Source organism: Lonchura striata, chromosome 1A, assembly GCF_050655825.1.
Source record: "Lonchura striata isolate lonStrDom1 chromosome 1A, ASM5065582v1, whole genome shotgun sequence".
NCBI classification, from domain to species: Eukaryota; Metazoa; Chordata; class Aves; order Passeriformes; family Estrildidae; genus Lonchura; species Lonchura striata.
The window spans coordinates 22,672,318-22,685,262 of NC_140741.1; the positions used below are offsets into that span (position 1 = coordinate 22,672,318).

The following is a 12,945-nucleotide window of genomic DNA, read 5'->3' on the forward strand; positions in this document are numbered from 1 at the left end:
TGGTAGAGAAGATGTGTAAATCAGGAAGCAAAACACTTCTCAAATATCCATCCTGTTCTCTCTTATCTGTCCTCTTATTCACAACAGTAATAGTAATAGTTTTCCTAAATTTCTGTACAGAAATTTCTTTGCATTACACAGATTAGGCTTTTTTAATGTCTAGTTTAAGTGAAGTATTATGGCAGAAAAACCTGAAAACTGACAATAGTTCTGTGCTATAGCTCAGCAACCTTTTAATTTTCTAAAATAACTGAATTCCCCTCAGCATGAGTGGCTGTGTAGCAAACAACGTCTATTCAAGTAACAATATTGAAAATTGTTCCCAAAACACTGAGTTGTGTTGATATTTTAAAACACTGCTACTGTTTTTCTCAGCTTCAGCACTCAAGCTCTGCCCTGCTCTATGTCAGCTTCATGCTTGGGAAATGTCACTGGAGTGACAGCTGGTGAAGGGAAGGCAAAGAGCAGAGAAGCAGCACTGGAAAAGGCAAAAAGCAGAGACAAAGCACTGAAAAAACGCTTGCAACATGTTCCTGTGTTGTAGGGAGAAAGGATGCCAGAAATAAAGAAAGCAGCACATGGGCTTTAATATGCACAGCGTGTTCCATCCTATGTAAAAGACTGTTCAGTGCTGGTTGCATTTAAATGTGTGTGCACGATGGGCACACATTTGTCAGGACTCCTTGCCATTCTTCAATAAAGCAGCAACAAGGAAGATTATCTTTCTCCTACTCCAGGATGATGTCACTGCACCGATAAGTAGGACTTAGAAAAGGTTTATGTTCTTAGCACTAGATTCAAAGAATATAATGCTCCTTTTAATGTAGTGATTTCTAGCTCTACTAATTTTCAATGTTTATCTTGCAAGATCATTAGGAAATTCTGAAATAATTTCTCTGGTTGGAGAGGAACAGAGTGGGGTGATCTAAGGATAAATAAGCTTTTTGCTGTGGAGTTCCTCTACCACTATATCACATCTGGCAAGTATCCACAAGGTCTTTCAAAGTGATATGCTGTAAAACTGCTAAAAATGTAGTCTTTAATAAGTCAAAATATTGTCAAATTTTTGTGTTGAAGTTGGTAGTAGTTATTGAGTACTTGCTCCCTAATAGAACAGACACTTTTAATTTATCATTTCACATTTTAAACTTTCACATTAGACACCATACTGGATCAAGAGAAAGTATCAGTGACAGGACACTTGTTATTTCCTTTTAATCAAAAGAAAACAGATATTATTATACCATATCCTGCATCTAGCTCAGATTCATTTTGACTCATTTCCTTTCAGAAATTGCTGAAAACTCTCCGGAGTTCTTCATGGACAATTCATTCATTATTGTTTCATTGCTCTGGCACAATTATATTAAGTTGTATTTAGTGGATGTAGAAAAAGAAAGGTGAAGAGTTAGGTCTTCTGGATGGGCTATATGGCATCTGCTATAGCTTAAACTGGAGTCAGTGGGGGGCATCCCAATCCCCAAAGAGCAATTCAGCCTGATTTACTACACAAAGTGCATGTAAGTGTTTGAAAAGCAAACTAAATATCCACTATCGTTAACTGAGAAACAGAACACAAAGTTTGGTAATCATACACAAAAATTCCGATTGTTTGGCATGGTGATATTGCCACTAATTGTTGGAGCAGGTAATGATGCCTCATCTCCAGATTGCCTGACATTTGCTAATTTTAATCTCAGCCTTAATGCTGTTATAACTTAACTGTCTGGATTTCTGGTTTTGTGAATTGTGCATATTCTATAGGTTCATGTGGTGTTTTGTTTTCCTCTTGTAGAGCAGTTGGAAAGGAAAAGGTGCAGCTAAACCCATTGAGTCATTTCTGACAGTAAGATTGGAAGCTATATGATTTTGCCCCTTTTGAAATACAACCCCCTCTTCCCTGAAGTGTAGGCCTGTTTTACTGAGTAACTTTTGTGCTTCCACCATGGGAAGGTGAGATCTGGGGAAGAGGCAAAAAGGATTCATGGTTCAGTTGGAAGGGACCTTAAAGATCATTTAGTTCCAACCCTCCTGAAAATTAGTTTGGTTCAGCAGCTTTTCTTGTTATACTCCCCTCATGATAATTTCAAGGAATTGTCATATAGCAACTTTCATGCTGTTTAGAGTGGCTGCTATCATTTGTGGCTGCTGCCATAGGTGAACCTGCTGTCTGATATTGACATTTCCCCATCTGAGCACTGACGTGATTTTCTCTTAAAAACATTTTTTTCTTGGAATCATACTGGTACTGAAGTTAAACAAGGTGTGGCTGCTTTGTGGTCAGGTGGATTGGTGCAGGTGTATCTGTAGAGATGCTTCACAGTCTGTACGATCCAGGGCTGCAAAATCGATATTTATGTATCTGTCCACTGATGTGCAATGGCTACTACACAGGGCAATCACTGCCCAACCCAGACCTGGTAAGGAAAATGTGACAAGGCTGCATGTGCTGCACATTTGTGAGAGCAGAACTGTCCTTGAAACCTGGTTCAAACATGATTCACCCTCAAAGGAGTCAAAGTCCTAGTTCAGGTAAGGTAGCTGCCAAACACAGAACTTTGTTAGCAACTTTTAAAGGCTCCTCTGTCTTAAATTACATTTTGTTCTGATTTTTTTGTTGTCACCTCTTTCTAGATGAGGTTTTTCTGCCTTTTTTGTAGCACCTTTCTCTTATTGCTAATTCTCACCTTCTTTTCTCCTTGATGTAATTCAGTTGTATAATGAATGTTTTTAAAATAAATATACTAGAGTATTGACTCCTTTAAATTCATGATGGATATCTCAAAGCTCAGACTAAGACTTTTTTTCCTATTGTTTCTACATTAAGAATCCTGGAAACTTTTGAAAAGAATTTCTATTAAATTTGAAACAGTAAAAATTTTCTCAAGTGATTTTTCCAAGTCAAAATTATTTAGCAATTCTGAAAAATAATGACTTCACAGCTCATCAGCACAGTATTGATCCAGAACTGACAGATATCCTAACTACAGGGAAGTCACTGACTTAAGAGAATTAACCTCATGCGAATACTAAGAGAAATGGGCATAGGAAAAGAGCATGGAAGGCAAGTGTTCTCTTCTCTGAGGTAGTTCTTTTGATTTATTGGCAGAATGTTGTGGAAAATAAAAGAAATTGCTTACTAGGCTCTAGCACTTTATTTAGAGGATGCGAAGGAAGTGTGAAAAGTGGAATGTGTGGGGAATTAGAGTGAGAGCACAGTATTTTGTTGCTGACAGATGTGTTCTAGACTTCAACATTTTACTGGGGTGGTACAATTCAGTTGTTATGACACATCCAGGAAGAAAAACAGAAAACACGAGCTGGAGACTTGGAGAAAATTAAATGATGATGACTCAGAACTTACACCCCAAAGTAAAATGAAGATTGAATCTGATGCAAACATGAAAAAATGAGCTTCCTTCAAGTTATTGAAGCTTTGCACTGATCTTCAGATGCAGAGGGTAATATTAGAAAGTTAACATCAAGGTGAAAGGCAAGGATGATCATGGATTAACTGCAAACTCAGCTTGTGTTTTTGCTGTAGTTTTCTTTTCAAAGTATTCCTTTTTCTCATTGTGTAGTCAGCCCCACATCTGCTTCTGCTGAAAACTGAGGAAAAGTGTTTCAGTGCCTAAAAGTGTTATTGTTTGACTCGTTTGGCTGGGAGAATGAGTCTCAAGTAACCTATGAACTCTGTGCCATATTCCTGCAGTAAGCAGAGGGCCTGCTGGGGTGATCTACTTAACTTGCCATTAAGTTTTATGTAAACTGTTATAACGTTGTTTAAAAGGGTTTGCAGGATTCTCTGCAGTAATATGGCATATATTAACTTCTAGACTGAAAGTAGTAGCCAATTTGTATCCCTTATGTAAACAGATCTATTTTTTTTTGTATTTATTGAACTGTCTTCCTAAGTTTGATAGGCTATTACCTATAATTTATCATCAGTACTGCAATGTGACACTTAGCTTAAAACTTTAACCCTTGTAGTATTTAGGTTATATGTGGATGTGCTGCTAAAAAGTAGTATTTTGCTGGACCTCGATTGTTACCTGATTCAGGGGATTTCAAAAGCAGTTTTAAAAGGTGAATAAACATTGTTGCCTCATTTTCACATGTGGTGAAAGTTAGACAAAAATACAGATAAAATTAGTTGGTTCAAGGTTATGTAAACCATTTAATCCCATAGCCAGAAATAGTCCTGGTCTTCCCAGCTGCTTACTCTTTATCTATTTTCTATCTAAAGAAACACTTTGTCTGTTCTCTGAAATATAGAAGGTGGTAGATGGTTTACACCAATTAATCTTCTCATATTAGAAAGTCTAATTTCTGGATACTTGGAATGCACAGAAAGGGACTGTGCTAGTCATAATTGCATACTGCCGGACTCCTTCATTTCAACATCTCATAATTTCTTCTTTATGGTTGCAAAATTTATAATTAAGTTTTCTGTACATTTGAGGAATTGGCTAACAACAAGATCATCTTATGCAGCACATCACTCTAGTCACTGTGGGTTTTATTCTGTAAGTAATTTGTGTCCAGAAGTCTTGTGCACTGTAAGTAGCATTTATAATAATATAATTTACTCGGTGTTGAAAGACAAAATGGTGGTCTGGTTACCAGAGAAATTCAGGTATTTTTATCATTGCCAAATAAGCTGTAGTACTGTCTAACCAAGATAATGATGTTGCATGGAGCACATCTCTTATCTTCTGAAAGCACCGACTCGCATCTTGCCAAGTACAGGCCAGCTTAAGAGGCACAGTGAGATTTTACTTCACATTTTTATGCATCATAAAGACAGTGCTAGTGTTCTCCTTGATGGATTATCAGGAGGGCAAGGGCTACATCACACCACTGCTGCTGATTGTGATCACAGAAAGGCACAATCAGACCGATATTAGTTCCTCTGGTTTATAGCTCCAACATACTGATATTCCAAAGGACGGATAATAGATAACACCAGCTACTCCATACCATGTGTCACCAGAGGCAAGGGGTATGTGTCATTCCCTTTACTAGTACCTGGCAATGCCGAGATCTGTTTATCACCAGGGAAGAAAGACTATTCTTGGTCAGGGCTTTGCTATTGTCCTGCAGAGCAGCTACTTTGGAATTTCTGCAGCTCACGGGAACAAGGCAATTTCTGTTCTTCCAGTGAGAGGATAATGTTTCTCTGGAAGGGCACTTAGGGTTGAGATAAAGGAGAGGAGGATTACATTCCTAATTTCTGTTACATGTTGTTCTCCATTGCTTGTAGTTGTTGAACCAAACCTGTATTTAGTTCATTTGGGCTGATACCTGCACCATTTACTCAGCAATTCAGGTGTGCTATGGTTTTGATTTTTTTTTTTTTTTAATATTTTGGTGCATTTTGGCCCATTTGTAATGTAAAAGCCCAGGTGTATTGCTGTACATTAAAATGATCATGATTAGCTCTTACTAGACTATTTTATTGTGAATTAGATTGGTGATGAAACCTGTTCTTACTGCGTCTGTTGTCTGAATCCAAACTTCCAGTGTTAACATTGGCTTAACAAGCTTTATATTTTCTGTTTCCTTTATACAAAATACAAAGAGCTCATATTTCAAAATAAATCTCCTGAACTGTACTTTATTTAATAGCTGACACAGCTGAGATTTTAAGAAGCTGAATGCACATAGAACGCATTTTAAGAAGTGACATTGCTATAGTTATGAGTTACACAACTCATGATGTCAGCCCTCTGATTGGTGCCATGGTATTTAGCAATGCCACTTGGACAGGAAAGTTCACACACAGAAGCCTGTCCAACAGTTCTAAGAATTTTATATCTTTTGAAGTATTCAATATATTTCTTTATGTGTTGAAGCACTGGCCTTCCAAAACTCTTGTTTTCATTTTCCAGCAATCTCAGTGAACTTGAGGTCATTGGATTGTTTGCTTTCTCACTGGCTAAACTGAAATCAAGCAGCCATCAGGTAAATTAGTATAGCTTGAATGTGACTAGAAAGAATTTAAAGCAGACATTCATGACAGTGTTATGACTTTGCTTTTAACTTAGCATGAAGATATACTACAAACTTCAGAGGTAAAGGCGCTTCAAAGGAAAAGTGAAATTTTAGTACTGGCTCAAAATGAGAAACAATGGGATTTTCAGATTTCAGCTGCATGTTTCAGTTTTCCATGGTTGTAGTTGTTCCAGGAAGAAAACAATCTACTTTTGATACAAAGTAAGTTTTAGTTTTCCAAGCCATCTCTCTATCTCCTGAGACTATAGGGAAACACCAAAATGAAAAATTCAGCAAGATATTATCAACCTATACTGGCATTTTGGCAATGATAGCTTATCAATTCCTTTGTTTGGAAAAAAAAAAAAAATGAGGCTAGTTAAGACAGACTTGACCAAAATATCATATTTATCTGCTTAGTTTTTTCAGAGCTACCAGTTTCCAAGCTGTGTACAATATCATGATGCAGAATGGAAAAAGGAGGAAGGAAACCAGCTGACATACCAAGTGGCTTTTTATTTAGTAGATTATTGTTCATTACAAATGACACTTGGTGTGTGAAAAATATTGAATTTTTATGGTGACTGTTGAGAAATGCACTAGTGGTCTTTGCTAAGCGCATAATAAAATCGCTTGAATAGATGCTCATCCAGTTGGCAGTTTCAACTGACTACCTGTATGGATAAGCCTAATTCATGTCACTACAGAAGACAGGAAATTGTTGAAAGTTTAGAAGGAAATTCTGAGCTGGCAGTGTGCCCTTGCAGCCAGGAGGGCCAATGGTACCCTGGGGTACATTGGGAAGAGTGTGGCCAGCAGGTCAAGGGAGCAGAACTTCCCTCTCTACTTGGCCCTGGTGAGACACATCTGGAGTGCTGTGCCTGCTTCTGAGCTCCTCAGCACAAGAGCGATGAGGAGATACAGGAGAGGGTGCAGTGAAGGGTGACAAAGATGATGCAGGATCTGGAGCATCTCTCTTATGAGACACTTTGGGAACTGGGTCTGTTTACTCTAGAGAAGACTGAGAGGGGATCTCATTAATGTCTATAAAATACCTCAGAGGTGGGTGCCAAGAGAATGGTGCTAGACTGATTTAAATGGTGCCCAGCAAGAACACGAGGAGCAAAGGCCATAAACTGAAACACAAGAAGTTTCACCTTAACATGAGGAAGAACTTCTTTCTATTGAGGGTGCCAGAGCACTGGAACAGTCTGCCCAGGGAGTTTGTGGAATCTCCCTCTTTGGAGACATTCCAAACCCATCTGGACTCATTCCTGTGTCACCTGCTCTAGGTGACCTTGCCTTGGCAGGGGGCTTGGACTACATAATTTCCAGAGGTCCTGTCCAACCCTAACAATTCTGTGAACTCTGAGAAGTGCTAACACAACTACACTACTTGAGCTTTTAGTGAACAAATTTAGGGGTTTTCTGTACCATCTTCCATGGAGTCCTTCATTAGCTGAAAAGGAAATTTAATTATTTTATGTTTTCTCTTAATTGCTTTTAACCTGTTCATCTAAAGTCAGATCTCTTCACCAAGAGATTTCAATAATTTAAAACTTTAAATATTTTTGCTTTGACTTCTGTTTATCACCAGCCACTTGGCAGCAAATCTTGTTCTTGTTCAGAATTTGTTGCTGTCCTTCACAGCAGGTGCTTTGGAATTTCTGCAGCTCACAAGAATGAGGAAATTTCTGTCACACCAATGAAAGCAGAAAGAAGCTAATGAGCCTTTGGAAAGGTGTTTAGATTTGAACAAAAACAGAGGAGGATTATGTTGCTTTTTTCCCAGGTCTTCTGGCAAAAGTGCTTTGTTAGTTCAGGTAGGATAGAGTATGTGCTGAAGTTGCTTTTGAGGACGGGGTATACTTGCAGCTTTGGTTTTGCCTTTATCCTTCATTGTTCGCTGTAAGAAGGGAAAGTACTACTTTGCTCTATTACTAGGTTAAACTCATTGACATTTGTATTCTAGTTTGAACATGCAAAGTTCTAGCAAAAATATACATTTTTTTTTTTAGGAAATAAAAGTTCTTGCCATCTCCAGTTGGATATGGAATCACTAGGCCAAAAAACTTAGAAATAGTCAGAGGAATAGATGATTTCCTGGGATACTGTAGTGTATAATATATTTGTCTGAAGGCTGCAATCAAATACTTCTAGAATGAGTACTTAAAAGGAGTTTATGAGGAAAATATTAATTCTTATTGTCTGCAGTGTTTGGATCTAGGAAGTCAAATAGGCATGAGACTACCTATTACACAATGAAGACACTGATTCTTTTCCTTCTCCCAAGAACTGTGTATTCTGCATAACTATGGATACGCTTAGGTAATTTAGTGATGGACTGTGTATAAGAATGTAAAATTTATAGGCCTGTGACCAAAATTATGACTAATATTCCCTGATTCTAAGGAATTCCTAGACACATCTTCAGTCACTGGTTCTTCCATTAAACTGTTCTGTTTGCATTGCAGCATGCTTGCAAGTGAGTCTAATTTACGTATTCCTGTATTATTTGTTGTTACACAAAGTAATAGTTTTTAATAATACTTATTCCTTATATTACAATGCACTTTGAATCATTGCAGTAAATTTACATTGCAGTCAGATAGCGCAGTGGAGACAAGGTCTAAGCCACAAGTATATGAAACTTCTAAACAAAACATCCTGAAGAATTTTGTGAGAATTTAAATTAAATTCTCCTGGTGAGAAGACAAAGAGAATTATAAGATATGCATTGTCTCCAAATTTCTGCAGTGATTTTAATTTTTCTCATGTTTGGTTTTCATCTGGTATTGTTTGTGGTGCATGTTTAGGCTTTGGCATCTTGCAAATGAGGTTAGTAGAAAGGTAGTATTTACAGTACTTATTAACCACTGTCTGCTCCAGAATGCCTCTTAGAATATTTATTCAAATTCAACCATCATTATTTTTAGCTCACTTGGGAAATTATTAGCTTTCATCTGATGCCTCACATATTTATGCTAGAAATAAGAAGATTTCATACTAAGCGTATTAGTGTGTTTAACGTCAGAGAGGAAGCCAAGTCATTATGCCAATTCCCATTTTGAAGAGCTTTTAATAGTGATAGCTTTTTCACAAGTAGTCAATAAGGTCCATAAGCAAATAGACAAGTAGCTAAAGACCCTGACTTGTATTTCCAAAGATGTTGAAGCAACTAAACAGACAGGCATATGCCTGGAAGGATTAGAAAAACAAGTCAAAACAAAAAACCTGCCTAGGTTTACCTATCATTGATTTTAGTGGAAATTAGATACATGACTGCTTTTTAAAAATCTCTTGAGTGTCCATCTGCCTCTTCAATGCCTAAACACCTGACTCATATGCCTGTAAGAGCTTCAAAGGTCTCAATGCCTATTCATGAGACTCATGCTGATTTTTGAAAATAGAGTTACGCTTCTCAAAAGTTCATTTTCAATCTTTTACATATAGCCATCTACCTGACTGATTTAGGCACTTTAGCAAGAGATTAAGTATGAACTTTGATAAATAAGGGAGACTGGCCATCACCAACTACATGAAGTTTAACAAGGGTAAATGCTGGACTGTGTACCTCGGATGGGGCAACCCTGATTGTGTGAATACACAGGAGAATGAGAGGCTGGAGAGCAGAAAGGGAACTGGGTGTCCCTTTGCAAATTCAATATGAGCCAGCAGTGCCCTGGCAGCCAGGAGGGCCAACCCTGTCCTGCGGGGCAACAAGCACAGCATGGCCAGCGGGCAAGGGAGGGGATTGTCCTGCTCTGCTCTGCACTGGGGCAGCCTCACCTCGCGTGCTGGGGGCAATTTTGAGTGCCACGGTACAAAACAGACATGAAGCTTTTAGAGAGTATTGAGGGGAGGCCATGGGAATGGTGAAGGGCCTTGAGGGAAGGCTGTATGAGGAGTGGTTGGGGACACTTGGTCTGTTCAGCCTGGAGAAGAGAAGCCTGACAGGAGACCTCATTTCAGTCTGCAATGTCCTTGTGAGGGGAAGAGGAGGGGCAGGCACTGATCTCTTCTCTGTGGTGTCCTGTGACAGGACTTGAGGAAACAACATGAAGATGAGTAAAGGGAGGTTTAGGTTGGATATTAGGGAAAGGTTCTTCAACCAGTGGGTGGTTGGGCACTGGAACAGACTCCCCAGAGAAGTGGTCACAGCACCATGCCTGACACAGCTCAAGAAGTATTTGGACAGTTCTCTCAGGCACATGGTGTGACTCTTGGAGTGTCCTCTGCAGGGTCAGGAGTTGGATTCCACAATCCTGATGGGTTTGTTCCAACTCACACATTCTATGATTTTAGGAAGACCTGAATGGTAGATGATCTTTAAAATTACACTACAAGCTTTTCAGGTTGGTCTGAATAATGTTAAAAATGTGTTGTTTGATATGTGTGTACCCTTTTCAAATCAGGAACAAATACTATCTATTGATTGCTCAAAAGAGCCTTTATTTTCTGTATTTATACACAGAAAGAAAAATATTAGAAGTTCAGGGGGTATTTCTTAGGAAAAAACAGGTGACTAGTAGGAAAGCAATGGGAATCCAGTCAAGGGAAAATATTTGTGGTATAATGATACTTAGGGCCAAAAGACCTAGGAAAATCGATGATCAATGTTTTCTTTAGTGAGCATAGAACAGAGAACTTGTGAAATAGAATTCCTCAGACTAATTCCCACTATCGTAAATGAACTGCAGCCATTTGAAGTTAACAGATAACCATGAGTATCTGTGGATTTATAATTTTGGATTATGAAGAAACTCCTGGACAGGGCCAGCCTTGCTTATTAACATTACTATTTTCTCCTTCTGTGGCATTGGCTTTGTCCCTTCTTTATTATTAACATTTTCTCTTTGCTATATGAAAAAGTAGAAATACACCTTAAAAACATTACATCCTAAAATAAAAAATAAACAAGATACTTCCACCTGTTTCATAATTCAAATATAATCATTTTGCATTCAGAATCTGTTGCAGGTTATTTGAGTCTTGATGAGGGCAGGGAAAGCCTTATTTATTAAAAAAGTTTTGTTCTTTTTCACAGGTCTGAATTTCATCTGTTTCATATCAGAGTATAAACTTCTATTTGAAAAGGACAGCAGACAGTAAGAATATCACCACTTATGAATTCTGCTCATTTTATTAGTCTTCATTTTAGTGATAACAGGAAATAGTTGTACTTTATTGCATCAAGTCCTACTGCTTTCAAAAACTAAAATGAAATGACTGTGAAAGAAAAATTAGGGGAGTTGACTTAATGCCATTGTAGCTGCAGTTGTAGAATTCCATTCTATTTTTTTGCAAAAAGAAAGACAAGGGTGAGATTCTGCAAAATGTCTTCCTTTTTTTTTTAAATTCAACAGGTTTTATTGACCATTCCACATTTTAAAATATTTGTATATTGGAATAGCTATATTAAATGTAGTGTATGTAATTCCTGAAATAGTGGTGGAAGTCCTTAAGTGTATGAAATAATTTTTGTGTCTCATATGAGAACATCCTTTATGTTTTTTAAATGCAAAAGCAAATGTGTAGTGGCAGCATCATTTCTACCCCATTTTCCTCAAGCCAAACCATCTGGGAAGAGTACAATGCACAATAAGCACCTTGAAATAAGCTAAGTCATATACATATTTATTTATAGCAAGTATAAATAATTCTTTCTTGATTTTAGTGCTTGTTTTTTACTCTGCTTCAAAACAATACATGTACTGAAAAAGGATTATCAATTTCTAAACAACCTAAAGAACTGTTCCTATCCCTGTAGATGGTTTGGAAACTTCAACTACTGCGATTCCTGTTCCCTGCAAAGGGATCACTTTAGAGGAGATCATGAAATGCCAATGCCTTTGAGGTTGTTCTGTGCTTTTCTGTATGGCCTTGGATGAAGAGGGGTACTGGAGTGAGGAAGATGGAGATGCTTTGTGTTGTTGTTTCAAATCACTGAATGGTTTACAGCTTCAGGTGGGATTCTTTCTTGGCTCAGTCACATTACTGCTTTTATAGGTGAGCTCATTAGGTCAGCAGTAGCTATATTTTGTATCTTCCAACTGATAAAATAGTTTGGTTTGGAAGAGACTTTTAAAGATCATGTAATCCAACTCCCTGCAATTAGCAAGAACATCTTCAACTAGATCAGGTTTACCAGAGCCCCATCCAACTTGACTTTGAATGATTCATTGCCTGAGTATCTCAAATCTGTACTTGAGCATCATTCTCTGTCCTTTCTCCATTATGATACCATGATAGAAGACACAGCCCTCTAATAGAGAAAATCCTTTAATGGCATCTGATATTTAGCTGTCTCTGTAGGTTATAAGTATTATTATTGTAATTTCTTAAAAAACTGATGAGAAGTGACTACTTATAGGAATAGAAATGATCTTGTGTGAACAGCAGTGTAAAAAACTGCTTCATTATCTATGCATGGAAAAATGCACCTTGTTTTGTAGGAATAAAACACGAAGGAGTTTTAATTGCTGTAACACGTGAGAATATATTCTATTTATTATATCAAGAAGGAAAAGATAAGCTTTTCCCTTGCACTTTTACTGTGTCCAACTGGAGTGCTTTCTCCAACAGGATTCACACTTAGTCAGACTAAAGCCTGGGAGTTTCTAAGAGCTAGAGGAGCAGCTCTAACTGGTGTTACCTTCATAAGGCACTTTCTGGGTCTTTGCTTAACTGTACTATACCATAGCAGCTAAAATAAACTTGGATTTGCTTTGATCTAAAATGGGATCAGTATGAGTGAATCCTTACCTCTACATGGAAGTTCATTGTGTGGTTTTAAACAGATCCATTCCACCAAAATTTAGGCTCCTAATGGAGAGTCCTCACTCAACTGACTTAACAAGCATAAGAATACAATTGCTACAGCTTCCTTGCTTAATTTAGTGAAGAAAGAAGAGAATGTCCTAGGGAAAATTCATAACTTAATGAGGCCCC

The 12,945-nt window shown here is 37.8% G+C and overlaps 1 protein-coding gene across 5 annotated transcripts in view; it reads right to left on the reverse strand.

Annotated features, from left to right (window-relative positions):
* The window catches only part of IGF1 (insulin like growth factor 1), a 49,716-nt gene that overhangs the window by 23,593 nt on the left and 13,178 nt on the right, over positions 1–12,945 (reverse strand). The gene's annotated exons all lie outside the window — the stretch shown is intronic.